The 12,500-nt window shown below is 38.2% G+C and overlaps 1 protein-coding gene and 2 non-coding genes across 3 annotated transcripts in view; 2 read left to right on the top strand and 1 right to left on the bottom strand.

Annotated features, from left to right (window-relative positions):
- LOC123505203 overlaps positions 1–12,500 on the top strand; it is a 260,003-nt gene that overhangs the window by 146,230 nt on the left and 101,273 nt on the right. The gene's annotated exons all lie outside the window — the stretch shown is intronic.
- Positions 4,122–4,193, bottom strand: Trnad-guc. Its single transcript has one exon. It is a non-coding gene; the product is annotated as a tRNA-Asp (tRNA).
- On the top strand, positions 11,029–11,119 carry Trnay-gua. The gene is given in 2 exon segments: positions 11,029–11,065; positions 11,084–11,119. It is a non-coding gene; the product is annotated as a tRNA-Tyr (tRNA).

Genomic DNA, 12,500 nt, shown 5'->3' with positions numbered 1-12,500 from the left:
ACACACACACACACACACACACACACACACACACACACACACACACACACACACACACACACACAACTAACTAATAGGCCTAAACTTCCTCTCTCTCTCTCTCTCTCTCTCTCTCTCTCTCTCTCTCTCTCTCTCTCTCTCTCTCTCTCTCTCTCTCTCTCAAGAATGTTATTTATAGGTATTTTACTCTTGTATATATTTAGGTGTGTGTGTGTGTGTGTGTGTGTGTGTGTGTGTGTGTGTGTGTGTGTGTGTGTGTGTGTGTGTGTGTGTGTGTGTGTGTGTGAGAGAGAGAGAGAGAGAGAGAGAGAGAGAGAGAGAGAGAGAGAGAGAGAGAGAGAGAGACCACCACACCACTGCTATCTTAGTGCCTTATTTTCTTCTTCCTTTCCTCTTCTGTCTCTCTCTCTCTCTCTCTCTCTCTCTCTCTCTCTCTCTCTCTCTCTCTCTCTCTCTCTCTCTCTCTCTCTCTTCTCTCCTCTCGTTTTTTGCCTTCCTCCCCTTTATTACATCTTCCCTCTTCTCTCATAGTCTTTCCTCATTCCTCTCCTCTCCTTTGTATACCTCTTTCCTCACCCCACCCTTTCCCCTCACTCCTTTCCCCTCTCCCCCTTCCCCTCTCTTCGTCTCCCTAAGCAACATGAATACATAAATTAGGCGCTAGAGAACGCAGGAACACTAAGGAAGATACAACAAGCAGTCTCTGTATGAAGTTTACCTGTCAAATTTTCACCCATAATCCCTGTCCATACTTGTCTAATCTTCTTCTTATCCAACCTTGCCTGATTATTGTGTGTCTTGTATCTTGTTGGTCACTTTGAGGTGTGATTTATTATTTTTTTCTCGTTTTTTTGAATGTTTTGTTGAGATTTTATTGGTGGTGAATGTAGTAAGTAAACTCTCTTTCTCTTTCTTTTTCTCTCGTTTTCTTTTTCCCTTTTTCTCTTTCTCTCTCTCTCTCTCTCTCTCTCTCTCTCTCTCTCTCTCTCTCTCTCTCTCTCTCTCAGTTCATTCTTCACAACAGGTACCTTTTAACTCCCCCTCTCCAACCCCCGAACCTCCCCTTTTACCCTCCCTTTCCCTCTCCTCTCACCCGTCAACCTCCCTCTTCCTCCTCCTCCTCCTCCTCCCTCCCCAATGGCCGCGTGACGTGCAGTGTTGTGGCGGCGCGGGAAGCAGGGAAGCACTATTATGACAGATCCACCAATCCACCAATCAATTAATCCCTTATTCCACGCACACTACGGTTTCAGATCTTCCCTGTCGCTCCAGCCCCGACCCGCTTCCGCCCCGCTCTAGCCTCACATTGTCCCGCCCCGCTCCAGCCTTGCCTTGTCTTGATCCGGCGTGCTTGCTTATAGTTTTCATGTATCTTTCCATTTTCTATGTGTGAAGCGGTGTGTCCTTGCCCTGTCATTATAATCGCTTTGCTCTCTCACCACGACTGTTTATCAAGGCCACAGAGGTGACTAGCGGGGTTTTCAAGAGTGTTTTTGCAGTTGTTAATGTAGATATCTTGTCACTCTGCCTCTAGAACTGTACAACACCTTCAAAACTCGTGTAAATTTAAATAGATGCTTTTGAAATAGTGGAGGTGAAGCACAGAAAGTGTTTGAGAATACGAGCGTTTGTTGTTTAGTAGTGATGGTGGTAGTGGTGGTGATGGTGGTGGTGGTGATGATGGTGGTGGTGGTGGTGGTGAAGTTTGTGAGGTTAGGTTAAGTTAGATTAGATTTGTTGATTGAATGTTGGTGTGTGTGTGTGTGTGTGTGTGTGTGTGTGTGTGTGTGTGTGTGTGTGTGTGTGTGTGTGTGCGCGCGCGCGCCTAATAGATAGCTGGCTGAGTTTAGACATTCTATGTGTGTAATAAGAGTCCATCCCTCGCAGGACAAACAAACGATGAAGCAAGTGGTGTTGAAGATTTGATACTGTGACGCCCACCAACACCAACACCACCAGCACCACCAGCACCGCCTTGACAAACAAATACCATCTCATCACGCTGCTCTTCCTGGTCTGTGTTGCTTGCCTGTGTGTCTCCTCGCTGGTTCAAGTCTTGGGTCGCTGTGTGTCTCCTCGCTGCTCTAAGTCTTGGCTGGGTTACTTCTCTTAAGGCGTCTCCCATCTCGTCACCTGATCGTGTAATTTTTTTTGTGGTGTTGTTGTCTTTATCTTCGTTGTATTCATTATCAACATTATCTGCATTTATTTCGTCTTCTTTCGTGCTTTCTTTCTTTTCCTTTTCGTTTTTCGTTTTTTTTTTGTTTTCTTCTTTTCTGTTTTTCTTCTTCTTCTTTTTCTTTCATTTTCAATTTTGTTCTTCTTCTTCTTCTTCTTCTTCTTCTTCTTCTTCTTCTTCTTCTTCTTCTTCTTCTTCTTCTTCATCTTCATCTTCTCCTTCTTCTTCTTCTTCTTCTTCCTTCTCCTTCTCCTTCTCTTTCTTCTCTTTTCTTCTTCTTTCCTCCTCCTCCTCCTCCTCCTCGTTCTCATTTCCTTTTTCTTCATTTTTTCTTTAATTTTTTCTGTCTGTGTTCCACTTGTCTATCCACCACCACCACCACCACCACCACCACCACCACCACCACCACCACCACCACCACCACCACCACCACTATCAACCTCATGTTTTTGTTTTTGTTTTCTCTCCCACTTGTATTTATTTACCTATTTATTTATTCATGTCCACACAACGATCATGAACCACCACGACTGTCGCTCCCACTTAATGACTTGGCCTATAATTTCTCGTGCACTTCATAATTATCATCTCAAGATAAATAAAAACCTCTTCTTAAGTTACTCTTAATCTTGTGTGTTGTTGTTTATTTTATTTCTTATTGCGAAAGTTTAATTCTTTGTTTATTATTGGTGCTGGTGTTTGTAGTATCAGTAGTAGTAGTAGTAGTAGTAGTAGTAGTAGTAGTAGTATGTATATTGTCTTCATAGCGTCTTTTAGTAGTTATAGTAGTAGTGGTAGGAGTAGTAGTAGTAGTAGTAGTAGTAGTAGTGGTACCGAAGGGGTTAATTAGATAGTTCAATATCACCCTTGCTGCATTCTTCACGCCACCTACATACTTCTATCGCATCTACTCATAATTATGTCCGCCTTTCCAACGAGTGTAAGTACATTTCAGAATTTCACTCCTCTCTCTTGTATTTTTGTATACAGACATTCTCCTCTGACATCTTTACGTAATATCTTCAAACTTCTCATTGACTCAGGACTGTCAACCTTATTACCGTATCTGTTTCTGTCGTCCATCACTCTTCTTCACTACTTTACTTTTACAACTTCCTTTAAACCTTGGTACTGTTATGTCTACTTTTTTTTTTTTATCGTGGTCACTAGCCTTAATTAAAGAGTTCATTGTCATCCTTGCTTTATTCCTTACCTCTGTCAGATCTGCTCATAACCTTGTGCGCCTTTCCAACGAGTGTACATTTCAAAACTATTTCTCTCTTTTGTATTTTTTTTTCGACATCCTCCTCTGACAGACTTGCACTTATTTTCCGATACGTTGTGACTTGTGCCAGAGATCACTTTCATTATTTCTTGGGTCTTGTACTATTTACACTTTTAAACGTGTCTTTTTTAATAATCGGCTTGTATTTCTGGCCTCATTGTATTCTTTTCACTGCCAGACATCGGACCTTCACTCCCTCACCACCACTGTTTTCAAAGGCCACGGAGATGATTAGCAGGGTGTTCACATGTACTTCTCTTGTTGACAATATAATTTTGTTAATCTCTCACTTAAACCATACAGACGCCCACTAAAACCATCGAAGCATCAACTAGAGCCTCTTGAAATAATGGACATAGGGCGCGGAAGTGTTTCAAAGTACAGGGCTATAGCGCATCTGGTCCTTCATCTCACCACAGCCTCGTCCTTTACTGTGCATCACGTTGTGGACTTCCTCCGCCAACGCTGAGTCTTGCCTTTGCTATTACAGGAAAAATAATGCACTTGTTATCTCATATCTATCGAAGTCGCCTTCTCATATTTATCTAAGTCTGTCTGCTTTGGCGGCTGCTTCACAACATGACTAACGTACCACTACAAAAAAATTGCTACTATTGCTACAAAACATGGTAATATCAGCACTAAAAAGTTGTTATCCTCCCCGGCGGGGAATCGAACCCCGGTCTCCCGCGTGACAGGCGGGGATACTAACCACTATACTACCGAGGACTGAGGTAAAGGGCTTCATTTTACGACCTGACGACTTGTTTATTGCTTTTGCTGGGTGCATTCTCGTACACTTCATATTATTAGAAAGTAAATAAAAGCCACTTCTTATGTAACACTTAATCTTCTACGTCGTTTCTTTTATTGTGAAGTTGTAGCTCTGTTTGTTGTTGTTGTTGCGTGCCACGAGATACCGTCTCCTCGAACACGACAAACTGCGACTGAGTCACTGACATCCTTTTGTTGCTAAGACACTCGCTTGACCCACCCACTGTTCGGCGCCTTGGCTCTCCTTGTCTTCAGCCGTCACGTCAATTCTAAGGTCCGTATTCAGAAACGCTTTGCTCTCTCACCACGACTGTTTAACAAAGCCACAGGGATAACTAGCGGGGTTTTCAAGTGTGTTTCTCCAGTTCTTAATGTAGAAATCTTGTCACTCTGCCTCTAGAACCCTAAAAAAACACCTCAAATACTCGTGTCAATTTAAATAAAGCCTGAAATAGTGAAGGTGAAGCACAGAAAAGTTTGATAATACGAGCCTAGCTAGGACTTCCCGCTGCAGAAGTAGTAGTAGTAGTAGTAGTAGTAGTAGTAATAGTAGTAGTAACTTTATAGTATTTGTATAAAGCTGTAATATTAAACTTGCCGTTATTCCTTCGACTTTTCCCATTCTCTCTCTCTCTCTCTCTCTCTCTCTCTCTCTCTCTCTCTCTCTCTCTCTCTCTCTCTCTCTCTCTCTCTCTCTCTCTCTCTCTCTCTCTCTCTCTCTCTCTCTCTTGTCATTCCCCCGACTTCATACATTTATTGATCGCGTTACTGAAGAGAGAGAGAGAGAGAGAGAGAGAGAGAGAGAAGAGAGAGAATTGGGTGTCTAGGTGCGAATAATGTTTTTGTTAGTAAATATTTGGCACCAGACTCGGCAGTTACCATACTCTCTCTCTCTCTCTCTCTCTCTCTCTCTCTCTCTCTCTCTCTCTCTGATGTTTATTGTTTTTCTTTAAATATTTGTTTCTTGGTACCAATTTGCATTGTCATTGATTATTATTATTATTATTATTATTATTATTATTATTATTATTATTATTATTATTACTATTATTATTATTATTATTATTATTATTACTTCTATTACTATTATCACTCCAAATCTTCGTCATATTAAAAAAAAAAAATAAATAAAAGTCTTGAGAAATTCTAACACTATTTATTAAACCATTCAAAAATACCACCACCACCACCACCACCACCACCACCACCACCACCACCACCACCACCACCACCACCACCACCACATTCTACGGACGCCTTTACCACGCATGTATATTTGAAGAGATTTGCTAATCCCTCTCAATTTCCCTAATGGATTCGGCAGCGCTCACGAGAGAGAGAGAGAGAGAGAGAGAGAGAGAGAGAGAGAGAGAGAGAGAGAGAGAGAGGGAAAAGATTGCAGGTAAAAGACTCGAAAAAAAGGGAAAAAAAGGTAGAAGGGAGGAAAAGAGAATGAAATAGGTGACGGGGAATGGGAAAAAGAATAAAGCAATGCACGAGGATGAGTGATGAGTGAAGGAAATGGTTGAAGGAGAGGAAAGGAAAGTTCTGATCGTGTAAAAAAAGTTCTGAATGATGATAGTGTAAAAAAGTTCTGAATGATAGTGTGAAAAAGTTCTGAATATGAGTAAAGGAATGATAAGTGGAGAAAAATAGTTGAAGGAAAGTAAAAGAAAGGAAAGTTCTGATAGTGTTAAAAAGTTCTGATAGTGTTAAAAAGTTCAGTGTTAAAAAGTTCTGATAGTGTTAAAAAGTTCTGATAGTGTTAAAAAGTTCTGATAGTGTTAAAAAGTTCTGATAGTGTTAAAAGTTCTGATAGTGTTAAAAAGTTCTGATAGTGTTAAAAAAATTCTGATAGTGTTAAAAAGTTCTGATAGTGTTAAAAAGTTCTGATAGTGTTAAAAAGTTCTGATAGTGTTAAAAAGTTCTGATAGTGTTTCTGATAGTGTAAAAAGTTCTGATAGTGTTCAAAAGTTCTGATAGTGTTAAAAAAATTCTGATAGTGTAAAAAAGTTCTGATTGTGTTAAAAAGTTCTGATAGTGTTAAAAAAAGTTCTGATACTGTTAAAAAGTTCTGATAGTGTTAAAAAGTTCTGATAGTGTTAAAAAAAATTATGATAGTGTTAAAAAGTTCTGATAGTGTTCAAAAGTTCTGATAGTGTTAAAAAAAGTTCTGATACTGTTAAAAAGTTCTGATAGTGTAAAAAAGTTCTGATAGTGTAAAAAAGTTCTGATAGTGTTCAAAAGTTCTGATAGTGTTAAAAAAATTCTGATAGTGTAAAAAGTTCTGATAGTGTTAAAAGTAGTTCTGATACTGTTAAAAAGTTCAGTGTTAAAAAGTTCTGATAGTGTTAAAAAAAGTTCAGTGTTAAAAGTTCTGATAGTGTTAAAAAGTTCTGATAGTGTTAAAAAAAATCTGATAGTGTTAAAAAAAGTTCTGATAGTGTTAAAAAGTTCTGACTGTTAAAAAGTTCTGATAGTGTTAAAAAAAAGTTCTGATAGTGTTAAAAAAAATTCTGATAGTGGTAAGAAAAGTTCTGATTTCTGATAGTGTTAAAAGTTCTGATAGTGTTAAAAAGTTCTGATAGTGTAAACAAGTTCAGTGTTAAAAAGTTCTGATACTGTTAAAAAGTTCAGTGTTAAAAAGTTCTGATAGTGTTAAAAAAGTTCTGATAGTGTTAAAAGTTCAGTGTTAAAAGTTCTGATAGTGTTAAAAAGTTCTGAGTGTTAAAAAAAGTTCTGAATGACAGTTAAGCAATGATAAGTAAAAATAAAATAATTGAAGGAAAATAAAGAAAAGTTCTGATATTGTAAAAAAAAAAAATGAAAGGAATAGAGAAATAAAAAATTAAATAAATGATTGACGAATGAAGTAAATGATAGAGAGGAAAAAGCGGACATAAAAAAAAAAAGATAAATTGATGGGTTTAATTGCAAAGATGAGATAGATAGATAGATAGATAATGAAAGATAATGCAGGTAGATAATGCAACAGATTTTAATGAAGAAAGGAATATATAGAAAAATAAATAAAGACAGGATGAAAGAAGCAAACTAATAAAATAAGAAAATAGCAAAAATGGCGCGGAGATTACTATGGAAAAATGAGATAGAAAGAAAGACAGACTGAGAGATATTGCAACAGATTTTAATGGAGAAAAGAATGCATAGGAAAATAAATGAAAGATAAGATGAAAGAAAAAAGAAAACTAAATAAAACAAAAGAATAGCAAAGTGACGTGGAGATTATGCTTGAAAATGAGATAGATAGAAAAATAGATAGATAATGTAACGGAATTGTATTGAAGAAAAGAATGCACTGTAAAATAAAGATAAAGACAAAAAAAAAAAAAAAGGGAATAACAAAAATGGCGCTGAGATTACTTTGGGAAAAAAAAATGAGATAGATAGAGAGAGATAGAGAGATAATATAACGAAATTTTAATGAAGAAAATAATGCACTGTAAAATAAAGATAAGAAGAAAGACAAAAAAAAAAAAATAGATAAATAAAACAAGGGAATAACAAAAATGGCGCTGAGATTACTTTGGAAAAATAAAGATAGATACAAAGATAGATAAATAATGCAACGGGATTTTAACGAAGAAAAGAATACATAGAAAAATAAGTAAAGAGAAGATGAAAGAAAAAAAAAACTAATAAAACAAGAGAATAACAAAAATGGCGCGGAGATTACATTGGGAAAAAAAAAGATAGAAAGAAAGAAGGATACATGAACAGTAATATTTGATGATGAAATAGATAAATAGTAAGAAATGAAAGAAGTATCAGTGAAAAAATAGTGAAAATATGAGAAATAAGTTATTTTTATTTCGTATTTATATAAGAAAAAAAACACAAAGGATGACTGTAACCTTGAGAGAGAGAGAGAGAGAGAGAGAGAGAGAGAGAGAGAGAGAGAGAGTGAGAAAGTCAGCAAATTCGGGCGTGGCAGAAAAACACATCAAGGAGAAAGTTTGATGTTCTAAGCGACTGTCATTTATCCTGGACAGTGATGACTTGCCTTCACCTTCGCCTTCACCTTCGCCTTCGCCTCTTACTCCTTAGGTCAGCTGTCCCCTCCCCTTTCCTCCCCACCCAAGACCCCCTCCAGACCCCAACCTGCATCCCCACCTGACCCCCTTTGACCGTCCCCCAACCCAGCCTCACCTTGAACAGCCCTCCTTTTCACCCACCCTCGCCCCTCACCTCTCACTCAAACCCGCCTCTCTCTCTCTCTGCTCTTCCCGGCGTCCTTCTCACTCCTCCCATCTCTTGCTATAGAAAAATACATGTTAAAAAATTATATTATCTTGCATTTTTCCCTCATAAAGTAAAACTTTTCTACAAATCATTCAAACATATCACAATTGGACTCTTCTTAATAAGCTTCCTCTCAGCTCTTCCCGCCTCTCTCTCAGCTCTTCCCGCCTCTCTCTCATCTCTTCCCGCCTCTCTCTCATCTCTTCCCGCCTCTCTCTCATCTCTTCCCGGTCTTTTTCTCATCTCTTCCCGCCTCTTACTCATCTCTTCCCGGTCTCTTTCTCATCTCTTCCCGCCTCTTACTCATCTCTTCCCACCTCTTTCTCATCTCTTCCCGCCTCTTATTCATCTCTTCCCGTCTCTAATTCATCTCTTCCCGGTCTCTTACTCATCTCTTCCCGTCTCTTACTCATCTCCTCCCGGTCTCTTTCTCATCTCTTCCCGGTCTCTTACTCATCTCTTCCCGGTCTCTTACTCATCTCTTCCCGCCTCTTACTCATCTCTTCCCGCCTCTTACTCATCTCTTCCCGCCTCTTTCTCATCTCTTCCCGGTCTCTTACTCATCTCTTCCCGGTCTCTTACTCATCTCTTCCCGGTCTCTTACTCATCTCTTCCCGCCTCTCTCATCTCTTCCCGCCTCTCTTCTCTTCGGTCTCTTACTCATCTCTTCCCGCCTCTTATTCATCTCTTCCCGGTCTCTCCTCATCTCTTCCTCTTACTCATCTCTTCCCGGTCTCTCTATGTCTTCATCTCTTCCATCTCTTCCGTCTTACTCATCTCTTCCCGGTCTCTTACTCATCTCTTCCTTACTCATCTCTTCTCTTCTCATCTCTTCGGTCTCTTACTCATCTCTTCCCGGTCTCTTACTCATCTCTTCTCCCTCATCTCCTTTCTTACTCATCTCCTCATCTCTCCCGCCTCTCACCTGCTCGTAAATCTTTCTTTATTTTTGTTATTGTCATTTTTTTTGTATTTTTTTCTGGTTATTCTTTTTTTTAGTTTTTTTATATTTGTTTTATTCATGTTTTTCTTTCTTTCTCTTGATTTCTTTTTTATTTTTCGTCTATTCATTTTTTTTTAGTTTTTTTTCATTATTTTTCATTTTTTTCCTTTGCATAGTCCTTTTCTCCGTTTTCTTTTTTTGATATTGTTTTCATTATATATTTCTTTTGACCTCCATTTCCATTTTTCTTGTTTTTCCTTTACGTTTTTTTTTTCTTTTCCTATTTCTTTTTTTTTCTCTTTTACTTAACGTGTTTTCTTCTTTACCTTTTCTCTTTTATATATTTTTTCTTTATTTTTCATTTTTTTTTCACTTCTGTTCTTCCAGTTATTCTTTTTTTTTTCCATTCTACCACTTTTTCTCTTTTTTTTCTCTCTTTTCTCTTTATGACGTTACTTCTTCAATTTTTCCCTTCTTTTTCTTCCTTTTATTGCCTCTCCCCCTTTATATCTTCAAGGACCACCACTGCCCCAACACCCCACCCCCCCTCCATGTCACTAGAATGTTGTTGTTGTTGTTGTTGTTGTTGTTGTTGTTGTTGTTGTTGTCGTTGTTGTGAGTTTTCGTGATGTTATTGCTATCATTATTTCCTTGTTATTATTTTTTTTGTATTTCTTCGTTGTGTTGTTACTATTTCTTCCTCATTCTGTTTGTTTTATCTTGTGTATCTTTGTATCTTGACCTGAGCGCGGCCTGGTTGAATTGAAAAGGTGTTTGTGGTGATGACTGACTGCAACACAACGAGGGCGTGAGGTTACAGGTGTACTAAAAGACGTGTGTGTGTGTGTGTGTGTGTGTGTGTGTGTGTGTGTGTGTGTGGTGAAGTTTATTTATTTATTTTTGCTGTTTTTCTTTTTCACTTAATACGCCAAGATTTTAATAATTCGTTTCTTTCCCTTTTTTTTGCTATTTGATACGCCAAAAGTGCTTATTTATTTTTTTATTTTTTTTTCCCTTTTTTAACATTCACTGGTAAAAAAAAAAAATGTAGCGTTTTAATTTTGTATCAAAGGATTGTTGCTGTGATTATTATTATTATTATTATTATTATTATTATTATTATTATTATTATTATTATTATTATTATTCAGAATTTAGTGACTTATTAGGATGATATTGTGGATTAAAGGATTCTGATCGGTGATTACATTATAGATTCCGAGATTATTATTATTTTTTTACTTCATTTATATTCCATGTTATAGAATACCGCCAATCCCACTTCAGTACTTCTATTAACCCCTTCAGTACGGGGACACATTTATACCTTGAGATCTGTGTACGATTAGACCCTTTTATTGACATTACGAAGGGTCTATGGAGGTCTACTTTTACTTATTCCTTATTAATTTCTTTACTACAGTGATCTCAGTGCCAACAAAACACTACCACATACCACACCAATGAAAGGATCAGTAAGAACATCGGAACGTAAAGGAACCAGCCAGAAAGAGAGACCTATACGTGGCAGTCAGTCCCTGGTTATCACATTTACCTACTCCTGTGTCCTCCTTCCATTCCGTCCCTTCGATAGCTCAGTTGGCAGAGCGGTGGACTGTAGTTGACATAAGAAGTAGCCATCCATAGGTCACTGGTTCAAATCCGGTTCGAAGGACAGTATTTTTCGGGACTGTCACGTAGAGGCCTCATGACTTCCTGCAAATTCCCTTACGTTCTTAAAAATTCATGTTATTTTATTTATTTTTTATTTTTTTTGTAAGGCTTCCTGTTGTTTATGTATTATTCCCTTCAGTACCGTGACGCGTTTTCACATTCATTCTGGTTACTATTTGGCGATTTTGTACAGCTTCAGAGACTTATGTGGGGGATTGAAGTAGTGAAGACTGTGGCCATTAATCTTCTGACCTCCATAGACCCTTCCTAATGCAAATACAGTCGTCTAATCACACCCAAAAATCAAGGTAAAAATGAGTCTCACTACTGAAGGGGTTAGGTTGAGAAGAAAACGTGTGGATGAAGTAAAAACACGATACGTAGAGAATATTTTTTAGTTTTGATGCTCAGATAAGTAAGACAAGCCACCACCGCTGTTACCACTCGTGCACCTGCCCTCCACAGTTCACCACAGTCCACACTCCTCGAAGAAACACCTGAATGGAGGAAAAACAAAGTGGATACCTGGATATTTTCTTAGTTGACTGATGAAAGACTCGTTACAATTAAAGTTTTCCCTTCCTGCACCTTCCCTCCACACGCCACAACACTCTACAGTTTAATGGAGCAGAAACAAAGTACGAGGCCTTGAGATTGTGTTACTAGATTGATGAAAGACTCGATACAATTAGTGTGTTTTCCTTTGCCACTTTCCCTCCACACTCCACCACACTGTACAGGTTAATGGCGAGAAAGGTGAAGCGAGATTAAATATGATAACTGGTCCTCGAGATTGTGTTACTAGATTGATGAAAGATTCGGTTACAATTAGTGTGTTTCGCTCCTCCACTTTCCATCCACACTCCACCACGCTGTACTGTTAATTAATTGAGCGAAAGCGAAGTACGAGGCCTTCTGATTGTGTTACTTGGTTGATGGCATACTCGTAACAATTAAGTGTTTTCCTCCTCCGCCTTCCCTCCACATTGTACCACACTGCACAGGTTAACCCCTTCAGTACCATGACGTATTTTTTATTGATTCTGATGCTGCCTCAGAAACTTATGTCAATCTTCTGACCTCCATAGACCCTTCCTAATGTAAATGAAATTGTCAAATCACACCCAAAATGCATGGTAAAAATATGTCTCAGTACTAAAGAGATTAACTTCTTCAGTACTAATACACATTTTTACAACAAGTTTTGGATATGATTAGACCATTTTATTGACAATAGGAACGGTCTATGGAGGTCAGAAGATTAATGGCTACAGTCCTCACTATTTTAATCCTCACACGAGTTTCTGAGGCTGTACAAAATCACCAAATAGTAACCAGAACGAATATGGAAACGCGTCATGGTACTGAAGAGGTTAATGGAG

The sequence above is a fragment of the Portunus trituberculatus genome, chromosome 17 (genome assembly GCF_017591435.1).
Source record: "Portunus trituberculatus isolate SZX2019 chromosome 17, ASM1759143v1, whole genome shotgun sequence".
In the NCBI taxonomy this organism is placed as follows: domain Eukaryota; kingdom Metazoa; phylum Arthropoda; class Malacostraca; order Decapoda; family Portunidae; genus Portunus; species Portunus trituberculatus.
This window is presented reverse-complemented; position numbering and strand designations above follow the sequence as displayed.